Source organism: Pseudorca crassidens, chromosome 11 (genome assembly GCF_039906515.1).
Source record: "Pseudorca crassidens isolate mPseCra1 chromosome 11, mPseCra1.hap1, whole genome shotgun sequence".
NCBI lineage: Eukaryota > Metazoa > Chordata > Mammalia > Artiodactyla > Delphinidae > Pseudorca > Pseudorca crassidens.
In genome coordinates, this window is record NC_090306.1 from 18662383 (window position 1) to 18676050 (window position 13668).

Consider the following 13668-nt stretch of genomic DNA (forward strand, 5'->3'; position numbering starts at 1 on the left):
TAATTACCATAAATATGGAAAAAGACACACAAAGGTGTAATAATGTCACAAACTAAGATATTAATGATGTGTAAAGACAAATTATGATGACATTTATGACATGTAATAACATCACAGAGTTCTATGTTTATGTTGTATAAAGAATAATGATACAAATAGAATGTAAAATTACATCATGTAGACTAATTTATTTTATAAATAGTATAGAAACTTGAGAGCTCTATAAGGCTTCAGGTTCAGATGAATAGATCATTGCCACTTTTAGGCATTCCTCCCTTTGAACCCTAATAAATGACTCTGTTATTTTATTAAGGGTGAAAACTTTCCCTCTTAAAAGCACGGACATAGACACAAAGCAGAAACACAAAATTGAGAAACCTTGTTTAGTGCTTGAAAAAATTATTCATTTGAAGAGTCAGAGAAAGTAGCTGTTTGGAAGAAAAGTCAATCTTTGGTCCATATTGTCCATGGAGACTAACAGGTCACATCAGTATTTTCTTAAAAAGGAGACAGCTTGACCACTTAGCACTTACCAAAGCAGACACCTATTTAATTAAAAGATTTCTTCTCTTGTCACATTATTAAGTTTTATGTCCATGAAGAAATAATTATGCAATGCAGTCTACATTCTGACTATTGGAATAATGTGAAACTAGGCTTCAAAGAAAAAGGAAAGAAAACCACAAGCTTGAAGGAAAGTCTAATTTTGTGAACTTAATTAGTTCTTTTGTTAGACTGAGGCAGAAATGTATCTTAAAAATAATTCCTGCTGCAAAGTTGTAGCTTAGAGAGAAAAGTATTATGAACATCAATTAGTTTAGTTATGATATCATTAGTGATCAGCATCTTTATGATATCAAGAGAAACCCAATGTCAGAAGATAGCCTTTTCCTAATGGATTAGTTGAAGGATTTTTTTGGAGCATTCCCTTGGTCTGATCACATCCTGAGGCTGGAATTTAGTAGTCTGAGATAGTCATTCTCTTTCCTTCTATTCTCTAGTGCAGTTTAAAGACTCTTTCCACTCTGCAGCCTTAGTGTTCTTCATGGCCTTGATAAGGTTTTAGGGTAAGGTATTTTTCCTTCCACAGACACATAATTCCAGGTGACTATAGTAATAATTTTCTCAACTGTTTTGCCACTTTTCACTGTGGGCTGCCAAAGCTCCATTCACTAATAACAAGTGGATTATTCTTGTTTTTCTGTTTGCAAAACGAATCAGACCCAACAGTAAATGTACAGATTCCTATTTCCTTGAAGGTCTATTGCTTACAATCACTTCTGATCCCAATTTCTGCCTTGGTAAGGGTTCTTAATCGCAAACAACAGAGTCTACTCCAGCTAGTTTGAGCACTAAACAAATTTGTCATACTCTGGAGTTCATTAATCTGCATAAGGTCCAATAAATTAGACTCAGAAGCTACACCATCAGGAAAAAATCCAAATATGCCACTGGAACGCTTGCAGGCATAATACCACTTCCACAGACACAGTGTACCCCTTCCCTGGGAAGATGAGCATAGAAACTTGGAAAGCTACTTCTAGGACCTCTGTCCCTGCTACATCTGATAGCTCAATGCCCCTATGCCACATTCCTTGACACAGGTCAGCAAAATGAGGAAGGTCTCTTTCCTCACTACAGGGTGCTCTCTGCTGCAGGGAAGTCATCATCTTGTTCCATCTGATTGTTGGGACCTAGATTGCATGACTGTGTCTCACCTGCAAAGGAAAAAGAGAGGTGAAGTCCTGGCCTCGAAATTGGAGAAGAGAGAATCATAATGCAGAAAACTACCTTAAAATATAGAAATGGTTTTCAAAAGTTTCGGGGCTGACTTAAACTTCACTCATGACCGCTATATCTGGGAAATACTCCATGGGACCTCAGGTTTAGAAAACATGTGGAGATACTTTCAAATGTTCCAAACCATCTCATTCAAGCTTTATCATTTGATTAAATTTAAAAAGCACTTGGATGCTTTGGAGTGCCTCCCAGTATGTCTCAGTGACTCTGCTGTTTAGAATCAGGGTGTGGTGCTTGCTTCGGCAGCACAGATACTAAAATTGGAACGATACAGAGAAGATTAGCATGGCCCCTGTGCAAGGATGACATGCAAATTCGTGAAGCGTTCCATATTTTTTAAAGCAATTATACTCCAATAAAGGTGTTAAAAAAAAAAATCAGGGTGTGGTGATGGAGATGAATATACAAATAGACCCGGGTCTGAATGGGTCTGAGTTGCTAAAGTAAATCATTGTTCTAAACTAAATGCCATTATACTTTATGAAGTTTCATCTGTCATCAGGCTCCCAATATCAATCTAAAATGCTACCATAGGACTGAGCAATTCCACTCCAAGGTATATATCCAAAAAAACCAAAAACACTAATTCAGAGAGAGGCATACACCCCAATGTTCATAGAAGCATTATTTACAATTGCCAGAGTAAGGAAGCAACCTAAGTGCCCATCAACAGATGAATGGATAAAGAGGATGTGAGATATATATATATATATAAAACGGGATACTACTCAGCAAGAAAAAAACAACAAAATTTTGCCATTTGCAGCAACATGGATGGACTTGGAAGGCATTACACTAAGTGAAATAAGTCAGACAGAGAAAGGCAAATACTGTATGATATCACTTATATGTGGAATCTAAAAAAATATGACAAACTACTAAATAGAACAAAAAACAAGCAGACTCACAGCTATAGAGAACAAACTAGTGGTTGGGGGGAGGGGTGGGGGGAGAGGGAGGAGCTGTATAGGGGAGGGGGAGGGGGAGGTATAAACTACTGGGTGTAAGATAGGCTCAGGGATGTGTTGTACAGCACGGGGAATACAGCGAATATTTTGTAATAACTGTAAGTGGAAAGGAACCTTTAAAACTTGTATAACAAAATTTTAAAAATTAAAAAAATTAAAAATAAGTACATACATAAGATATCTTTGATTTCTACTAAATTACTAGGGTTCACCACAACATATCTGCCACATACTGACTGATTTTTCTGTAACACGAGTTCAGTCACAGTTTCTCAAAGCGGTATGTCAGGTAGGGTAGTCAGTACAAGTCCGTCACTGTGGTAGCCCTGAACATTAGAATAAGCCTCTTTCAGTCAATGATTTTCATTTTGGAGAAGATGGTCACAGTGATTCAGTATCACAGTTAAAGTATGTTAAGTGCCCACACTTAGCTGAAGACCCTGTTTCCAGGCAAAGTTGCTCTCTGGTCTAGCTCAAATTTTAAGTAGTTTTCCCAAAACAAAAGCTCACCTCACAGTCCTTCATACTGAGCATTCTGACAGGTTGAAACACAAACAAAAATAGAAAGAAAAAATAATCCCCCCCCAAATTTACAGGATTTTCCAGATGTTTGGGGGTGAGGTAAATCATTAAAATCTACGAGAAATTTAGTCTCCTGTTGTGAAAAACACAAGGTCTACTTTGATAAAACCTAGCTAAGAAACTGAGAAAAGAAAGTCAGGATAAAATAATTTCTTTCCAAAGCATTGAGAAGCTAATAGGTGAATGTTTCAGAATGTAGACATTTAGCAAAAGGATGACATATACAGAACTTGCTGGTAACATTGGAGAGTACAAAAAAATTATATTTTTAGTGATTGTTAGTTTTCTACAGCAGAATATGCTCTTAGGTCTACTATCAGTGTTCCCAGGACAGATGGGAAAAATGATACAATCCCAGTTTCAACTCCATTTTGCTCTATGTTTTTTTTTTTTTTTTAAACCACATTACATCAATAGTTTCCTAATCACTAGAATTACTTGCCATTTGAAGCCTAAGTAGTATAATTGTAACCAGCTCTTTTATTTTCCACTTTATGCCATTTTAAATTAGTTTTATAGCAACCAACTGTTTTGGAGTTTTGATTGAAAGCTCCACTTTCTTTAGACCATCTTTAATTAAATGACATCTGAATGGGAAGACTTTCTGAATAGGTTAGTTAGAACAATGGGTGCTGCCAGATCTCCGCATCAAATATTAGGGGTGCTCCAAGGAGGCGTTAAACAGCCCAGAATGGTCCGTGTATTTAGAACCTGTGAATTCTGAACCTGACTCAATTCCTGCCTTCCTGTGTGCTGCCCTTGACAGATAATCTAACCTCTCTCGCTTCTGTTTTTATCATCTGTTGAATTAAGGATGGTGGAACAGTATGCTTGTCAAATTGCCATGCTATGACAAGGGATATGTTTGAAACTCACGGAAAGTGTTTTGTCCATCTCCTCATCAAAATGAAACAAGCCCCTATTGTGTTTTAAGGGTGAACTCCATTGTCTGATTTATGCTGTCACATGTTTGCGAAGAGTGCAAATTGATTTTCACTCAAAACAGACTGAAAAGCCCAAGTGCTTGCCAAACTCGAAATCGCTAACCTGTCTGGAAAAGCTCACCCAAGCCCATGGAATCTGAGGGACTATAAATGTTTAACTCAGTTGCTTGGACAAAGCGACTCCAGCCAGAATCATTCCACAGAGGCAGGCTAACTGTAAGCTACACAAACAAACAAACAATCCTCCCAAGAGTGCAACAGTCAGTTTTTCTCCAAATTGATTAAATTTCAGTACAACTAGACTGAAGAATTTTCACAGATATTTGTTCTGAGAAAACTAATTTCTCAAGGCAGATCTGCAGAGTTTACACAGGCTAATTTTTTTTAGCGGGGAGAGTACTTAATAAGTGTAGTTGACTTGGGGTAGACTTGGAAATTCCTGAGCGTTGGGAAAAACTCAGTAACATCATGACTTGCTATTTCATTGCATTTGAACATCATGGCCAAGAACTTAATCTCAGCTCTGGACAACCCTGGGTTTGGAATCCAGTTCCACATCTTAATAATCTGTGCTTACTTTCATCACAGGGCTGCTGTGAGGGTTATCAAGGAGAGGTCCACAATGAGATGCACATCATAAATGATGAGAGTTGTTCAAATCCACTGAATCACTGTATTCTTATAGTTATTTTTGATGAGAAAGATGTAAATATGCTCTACAATTTTCAATAGTGACCCACCACTCAGGTTTGTCCTGGACTGGGATTTTTCAAGGATGTGAGACGTTCAAAGCTAAGAGGAGGAGAGTCCTTGGCAATCTGGGATGGTTGTCACCATAGCTTTTACTAAGCAGCTACTTAGACACAGTGAGTCAAAATTGTGCCAAAAGTTAGTGCAACCCTGGAAAAGAATCAAAACCCACTGTACGCTTTTTACTTGACCATTTAGCCCTCAGTGTCATAAGCATGACAGCTATGAGTGCAGTCCTCTCCTGCATTAAATTATTCAACAAATGAGATGAACAAAAAAGGAATCACATGTTTCCACAAACTTTTATTGAAGATATATTATGCACACAAAGTGGTTGAAATGATAAATACATGACTCCATAAGTGAGAAAGTGTGATAGATGCTACAATAAAGGTAAGTGTAAAGTACAGTTGGTAACAAATTTTGGTTTATTTCAAAGATCATAGTGTGAATATTTGCTAATGTCTGCTTCCCTCAGGAGATTATAAACTCCTTGACATGTGCGTGTCTTCTTCACATATAAGTCTACAGTATCTACAACTGTGCCATGTAATAACCACCCTGTAATCATTTATTAAATAAATTGTTATATGACATTGAAAGTATGCTCCTACAGCACACTGTCATAGCATTATCAACTGAGTATTTCTTACAAGAAATATGTTGAAATCTGAAAGATGTCCAGATCAAGACATTTGTCCGGCAATGTATACACACATGCATGCATGAATATATAATACATATATTTGTGTGTGTGTGTGTGTGTGTGTGTGTGTGTGTGTGTGTAGGTCAAGGAAGAATATGAACTAAAAGTAATGATTTGAGAATTGTCAGCATAGAGGAACAACATCTACACTTATCCATTCAGACATCGTCAGTGGATAAGTATAGATAAATAATAGTGATTGAAATGTCTTGTTTTAAAAATGTTTTAATGTTTAGAACATTTTTATATTTACAGAAAAATAGTCCATTAACTTTGTTCACATTCCCTTAGTTTTTTTCCTAATGTCCTTTTTCTGTTCCAGGACCCCATCCAGGATAGCACATTTTAGATGTCATATCTCCCTGGATTCCTCTTGGCTCTGAGAGTTTCTCAGACTTTCTTTGTTTTAGGTGATCTTGACAGTTTTGAGAAATTCTGATCAGGTATTTTGTAGCATGTCCCTTTATTGGGATTTGCCTGTTTTTTTCATGATTAAACTAGGGTTATGGGTTTTGGGGAGAATGACCATAGATGTAAAGTGTTACTTTCATCACATCACACTAAGATACATACCACCAGCATGATTTATCACTGTTGGTATTGATTCCAATCACCCACTGAGAGTATTTGTCAGATTCCTCACTATAAATACGTTTTTGTTTTGTTTTGTTTTGTTTTTATTTATTTATTTATTCATTTATTGGCTGCGTTGGATCTACGTTGCTGCGCGCGGGCTTTCCCTAGTTGCTGCGAGCGGGGGCTACTCTTTGTTGTGGTGTGTGGGCTTCTCATTGCCGTGGCTTCTCTTGTTGCAGAGCATGGGTTCTAGGCGCACAGGCTTCAGTAGTTGCAGCACGTGGGCTCAGTAGTTGTGGCTCGCAGGGTCTAGAGCACAGGCTCAGTAGTTGGGGCACACAGGCTTAGCTGCTCCGCGGCATGTGTGATCTTCCCGGACCAGGGCTCGAACCCATGTTCCCTGCAGGCCAATTCTTAACCACTGTGCCACCAGGGAAGTCCTAAATACGTTTTTAAAATGAGACCTTACAACACATAAAAATTTTCCTTAAAATTATTTAATTTCTTCAAGAAAATTCATTGAAGTGAAACTGAAAGATTTGCTGAACAGAGAAGAATTTTTTATATGAGGCATTTGCTTATAAAAACGTTTCCTGCTATAGCCATAAACTTCTACTCTTTAAGTCCCCCCTTTTGTTGGCATTGTAAATTGGAGAACAATCTAGCCCCAATGCATACACTCTGGTTAGGACTGTCAATCAGGATGCCCTGACAAATCTTGGCTAAGAGATAAGTGCTTATTTTGCAGACAAAAATCATTACATTTTCCCAGATATTTGAATCTTGAGTGGAGTAATGCTGAAATAGGAAATATTGAAAGCTGATTCAATGAGTGTGGTGCTCCCAGGAAATTGTTCATTAATTCTAGCTATCTAGTTCCCCAAAGCTTTTCCAATTACTGGCCTTCTGATTCCAGTTCTTTTTTTCTCTTGGATTTTTGATCTACTCTATTATCTTTTCTTTTCCTTAAGCTTTAATAGAGTTTGTTTCTGCTGCTTACTGTGAAAAATCAATAACTGATAGAGTTATTTTAAAATAATGAGGAAAAACTTAAAAACTGGTGGCCTTATTTTCAACTACAATTTCATCTTTAAACAAATTCTATTTCTTCCTTTCTCAGCTTGTGAAAATTCCCTCCCACTTCTTCTCCTCCCTTCATTTTTGTTAGTTGAGCTATTGTTTTTACGGTTTATAAAAACCATACACCATAAACTGTGGTTTATGACCACAGTGATCAGGAGGACTTAGTTAAGTTGCATAACAAGCAACCATAAATCTTAATGGCTCAACAGAAAGTTTTCCCCTTACTCATGCTGTCTGTTCATCACAGGTCAACTGGAAGCTCTGCTCCCTCTCTTTACTTAAGGATAGGATGTGCATATTCCTGACAGACACGAATCTTCAGGATTTGAGAAAAAAAATCAGAGTTCCTGTGGATTCTTGGGAATTCCCCTAAATCATAAGGTATTCTGTGTGTTTTATCATACTCTACATATTTTAAAATCACAAGTGACCATGTCAATAAAAAGTAAATCATTTTTTGTGATGTGGTTATACTAAAATTTTCAGAGGTTTTCTCTGAAAAGAAAAAAGATTCTGATGATGGGTATAAAGTTCATTTTTGGTGGGATGATCATGTTCAAAAATTAGTGGTATTGTTTACACAACTCTGTGACTATAGTAAAAAACCACTGAACTGTATATTTTAAAGGGGTGGATTTTATGGTCTATAAATTACATCTCTTTAAAGCTGTTATAAAAAAGAGAGAACAGGTAATATTAAAAGGATAGTTTATTATTATTATGAACCAATATATTGTAAAAAGATTTTATTTCTCTATTTATATTTATATATATATTACATATTCTAATATACAGGCAAACCTTAAAGATATTGCAGGTTTAGTTCCAGGCCACCACAACAAAGCAAATATCTCAATAAAATGAGTTACATGAATACTGAATAAAATGAGTCCCAGTCCATACTGAAGTTATTTTATACTATACTATAGTCTATTAAGTGAGCAATAGCATTATATCTAAAAGAAGTACATACCTTAATTTAAAAATATTTTATAGTTAAAAAATGCTAACCATCATCTGAGCCTTCCACGAGTCCTAATCTTTTTGCTGGAGGAGGGTTTGAAATATTATAAGAATTACCAAAATGTGGCACAAAAACATGAAGTGTGCAAATGCTCTTAGAAAAATGATACCTATAGACTTGTTCAATGCAGGGTTACCACAAGCCTTAAATTTGTAAAAAAAAAAAAAAAAAAAAATGCTATATCTGCAAAGTGCAATAAAAGGAAGTGCAATAGAATGAGGTTTTGTCTGTATATTTAATATAGTCTATATAATATATAACATATAGATTAATATATATAATATTTTCACAGTATATTGGTTCATAATATTAATAAGCTATACTTTATTATAAATAATATATACTTATAAACATATTTATTATAAGTCATATGTAGTATATAATAAATATATATACACACATACAGAAATGACATGTGAAAACTATACTTACCTGATATTGACATTTGGTAACATTAAGCATTTAAAAAAGAATCATTAATACAATATAAGTACAAAATAAAAATCATTTAAATAATTGACCATAAGTTAGACAGATAAGACCCCTAACAAAATTATTATTTGGGGGTATTGGATTGAGACCTACTACTTTTGGATGAATGTGAGCCTACTTATCTGTGAATCCTAGCACATATTAAGGAAGTGATCATTTATGACTATTGATACACATTAGTTCCTCGAAGTACCTTTAAGGTTTCCAATATCTCCAGTTCCCTTTGAGTCTCTCTAGTTTCTCTAATTTCCCTCAGTACTCTGAAATTCTGAGAGCATATTTTTTTCTAGCATCATTCAATATCAGATGTTCTTTTTCTTACTTGGTGCAAATAGGCTATTTACATTTAATGTAATTCCCTACATTATTAGGTTTTTGTCTACCACCTTATTATTTTTAAGCTATATTTATGGTCCATCTCTATATATTATTTCCTCTCCCTTTGTATTAATTAACAGAAAACTTGTAATCATTATTTCCATCTATTAATTTGTTAGTTATACATTCCAGTTAGTTATCTAACTATTTCTTGTTATTTATACTTTCCTTTTCCTGGCTACCTAGAGATTACAACATGCAGACATGGCCTGTTACAATGTAATATAAATTAATACTTTTACTACTTTACTATACTTCCTGAAACTTATGGCTTTTTAGTCAGTTTATCCCCTCCTATCTTCTGCATTATCATTCTCTTGCATTTTGCTGTGCATACATTTAAAATATCATAACACATTATTATTGTTGTTTTGAACAGTCAATATTTATTTCAACTGTTCACATAGTTATCTCTTCTATTGCTCATTCATTCCCTTCTGCATCTCAATGTATCTGGGATCATTTTTATTTGTTCTGAAGGATTCTAATTTTTGTTTGTTTTGTAATGTTTTTTGTTTGTTTTAGCATAGACCCACTGTTGAAAATTCTGTTTTGTTTGTCTGAAAATGTTTTTACTTTACTTTCATTTTTGAAATAGATATTCAAAAGCTTTTCTCTCAGCACTTAAAATGCCATTCCACTTTCCTCTGGTGTTATTGTTTCCGTTGAAAAGTCAGTTGTCAGTTTTACTGTTGCTACTTTGAAGGTAATGTGTCTTTTTCCCAATGGCTATTTAGATTTTCTTCCAGTCTTTGGTCTTCAGAAGTTTACTCCAATGTGACTAGGTGATTTTTTGTGTGTTTACTTGAATTGGCCTTTTCTTAGCTTTTTGAATCTGTCAGTTGTTTTTTTTTTTTTATTCCCGAGGGTTATGCTTCCACTCCTTTCTTTCTTCTTCTTTTTCTGAATCTCCAATTATATGTAAGTTAGAACTTTTAAGGGTGTCCAACATATCTCTTACACACATTTTTTTAATAAAAGATTTATTGAGATACAATCCATGTACCATAAAATTCACCCTTGAAGACATTAAATAAGTGCAATAAGCTAGTCACAAAAAGACAAATACTGTATGATTCCACTTATATGAGGACTATAGTAGTCAAATTCATAGAGACAGAAAGTAGAATGGTAGTTTACAGAAGGTAGGGGGAAGGAGGAATGAGAAATTATTGTTTAATGGGTATAGAGTTTCAGTTTTGCAAGATGAAGAAAGTTATGGTGATGGTTGTACAGTAACATGAAAGCACTTACTATGATTGTACAGTGTTCAGGTATACACTGAACAATATACCTACAATGGCTAAAATGGTAAACTTTATGTTATGCATATTTTAGCACAATTTAAAAATCACCTTTTTATAGTATGTTATTCATTGTTTCACTCCATTCTAAGAGCAACCATCACCACCATCTAAGTTCAGAACATTTTCATCATCCAGAAAAGAAACCCTGTACTCATTAGCATTTTCTCCTCATTGTCCTGTCAAGCAGGCACTGGCAACAACTAATCTAATTTTTCTTTCTGTGAATTTGCCTACTTTAGACATTTCCAATAAATGACATCATACAATATGTGGTCTTTGGTGACAGACTTCTTTCACTTAGCATAATGTTTTTAAGGTTCACCCGCGTTATAGCATGTATAAGTACTTCATCCCTTTTTATGGTCAAATAATATTCCATTGTATGGATCTACCATATTTTGTTTATGCATTCATCAGTTAATGAAAATTTGTGTTGTTTCCACTTTTTGGTTATTCTGAATAAAGCTACTATTAATATCTGTGTTCAAGGTCTAGTGGGGACATACATACCCACTTTTCTTGGGTATGTATCTAGGAGTGAAATTACTGGGATGTATGGTAATTCTATGTTTAACTCTTGAGAAAATGCCAAACTCTTTTCCAAAGAAGCTGTACAATTTTACCTTTCTACCAGCAATGTAAATTTTCCATATCCTTCCAAGACTTATTATTTTAGCCATATTTATGGGTATAAATTGTTATGTCATTCATTGTAGTTTTGATTTGTACTTTCCTGATGGCTAATAATATCTTTTCATGTCCTTATTGATCATTTGTATATTTTCTTTAAAGAAATGTCTATTCAGATTTTTGTCCATTTTTAAAGCTGGGTTATTTGTCTTTTTATTATTGAATTGTAAGGATTCTGTATATTTTCTGGATACAAGTTGCTTACCAAATATATGATTTGCAAATATTTTTACCATTCTGTAGGTCATTTCACTTTTTTGATGGAACCCTTTGAAACAGAAATTTTTTAAAATTTTAATAAAACCCAAGTTATTTTTCTTTTTGTCACTTGTGCTTTAGATATCATACCTAAGAAACCATTTCCTAATACATGGTCACAAAGATTTATTCCTATGTTTTCTTCTAAGACTTTTATAGTTTTAGATCTTATTTTAGATCACTGATCAATTGTATATGTTGTGAGATGGGGGTACAACTGCATTCTTTTGCATAGCTATCTAGTTGTTTTAGCTAGCTTTTTGATAAGACCATTCTTTCCCATTTAATCATCTTGGCACCCTTGTTGAAATTAATTCACCAGACATGTAAGGGCTAGTGCTATGATTTTTTCATTCTTTTTTTCTTTTTGATTTAATTTTTGTGCATTACCTACTTTTCTGCTTCCTAGTTTTCTGACCCTATATTCTGATCATTCCAATCTGTTACTAAATACATTCACTAGATTTTTAATGTCAGATATTTAGTTCTAGAGTGTCCATTGAATTTTTATAAATGCCAAAGTTCTCCACTCTCATAAATTTGTTCTTTTTTCCCTTTTGTGAACATATTAATTGTAGTTATTTTTAAATCCTTGTGTTCATTCCAAGAACTGAAGCATTTGTTTTCTGGTTTTTTTCTCTAGTTCATTGTTTTGTTATTATTGTTGCTTTCTCTATCCATATTTAATAATATTTTATGCAATTATAGAATTACATATAAAAGAAACATAGAGATACAATGTAATATTATTTTAACCCAGAGACGTTTTCCTTTTTTTTTTTTTTTTTTTTTTAAATTGAAGGCCTGCTTATGTCCATCAGGAATTCAGCTGGATCTGGAAGGATCCCAATTTTAGTAAGATTCAATCTACCTCTGGTTTTCCCTGTTTCTAGGGCATGGATTTCTGGGCCTTTGATTTAGAGGCTGTTGGGTCTTTGTCCCATTCATTGTATAATACTTCAGGAAAGGCTGTTTTTCCTTAAGAGTTTCCCAGATCAAATTTCTAGCATACCACTTCTGATAACTCCAAAGTCTAACACATAATTTGAGGATAAAAAGGCCGTGGCTTGACATAGGTGCTTTCCCTCTGCAGGACTTTGTTTCCTAAGCACAGTGAGACTGCCTTACATTCGGTTAAAACCCAAAAAGCAGTGGTCCAGCTGCTCATCCTCACAGTACTCTTTGAAATGAACCGGTAACAAGTGAGGGTTTAATTGCTCTCAACTAATCCTTGTGTTTTTTCAATACATTTCTTAGTTAACAAAACTAATTCTGAGAAATGCTGTATTCTGTGTCACTGAGTGTATATAATTCATGATGACACATAGAGGTTCATAGGAAAAAAACTGTTTGATTTTGTCTAATCAGATATTTTCCCAACTTTTTTAAAATTTGGAGCTCTATTTTTAGGTGATAGATATTAACATTTTGCCAAACACATTTTGAAAAATATTATGAGAAGAAGGGTAATATCTGGACCTAAGCATATCTATCTATGACTAATATGGTAATTGAGAATGTAGGCATATAGGTTTGTTTACCCGGGAATAATTTTAAATGTTTTGCAAGGATATTCATAATTTGATATGATAGTGCAAATTAAAAGTGCAATGATTGAAGGGGAAAAGAGGGGGTGGGAATGTTAAGCCAGGAATGAGTCATAAAGTGCATACTAAAATGAAGAGCACATTTTTTTACTGGCAAGCAATAAATTTCACTCAAGATTCTGATACCTAGAGTGGAAAAAAAATGAGGGGATGCACTACAAGAATGTTGTTTTTACTCTCCTTAATTGTTGAGATGCAAAATTACTTATATTTTCACATATCTTAATAGATTCTTCACAATGATTTATTAAGGCAGAATCTGTCAATATTGTTTTCATGTATGAGAACATTAACACTTAGGAAAATAAGAAACTTGACCAAGTTTGCACAGGTAAAAATGGCATTCAACTAATAGTTATTGATTCCATACAATGTGCCAGGCACATTACTGAATAAATTACAAGCTTATAGCATCTCTGAAGGACAGGTATTATGATCTACACTTTTTTGAAAATAAATAGGTCTCAAACATACAACTGGTTTCACCATAGAAGATTGGTTAA

At 34.4% G+C, this 13668-nt stretch overlaps 1 non-coding gene across 1 annotated transcript; it reads left to right on the forward strand.

Moving 5' to 3' along the window:
* Nucleotides 1–2030: 2030 nt before the first annotated feature.
* LOC137203081 (U6 spliceosomal RNA) lies at nt 2031–2137 on the forward strand. Its single transcript, XR_010932907.1, has one exon. It is a non-coding gene; the product is annotated as a U6 spliceosomal RNA (small nuclear RNA).
* Nucleotides 2138–13668: the final 11531 nt, after the last annotated feature.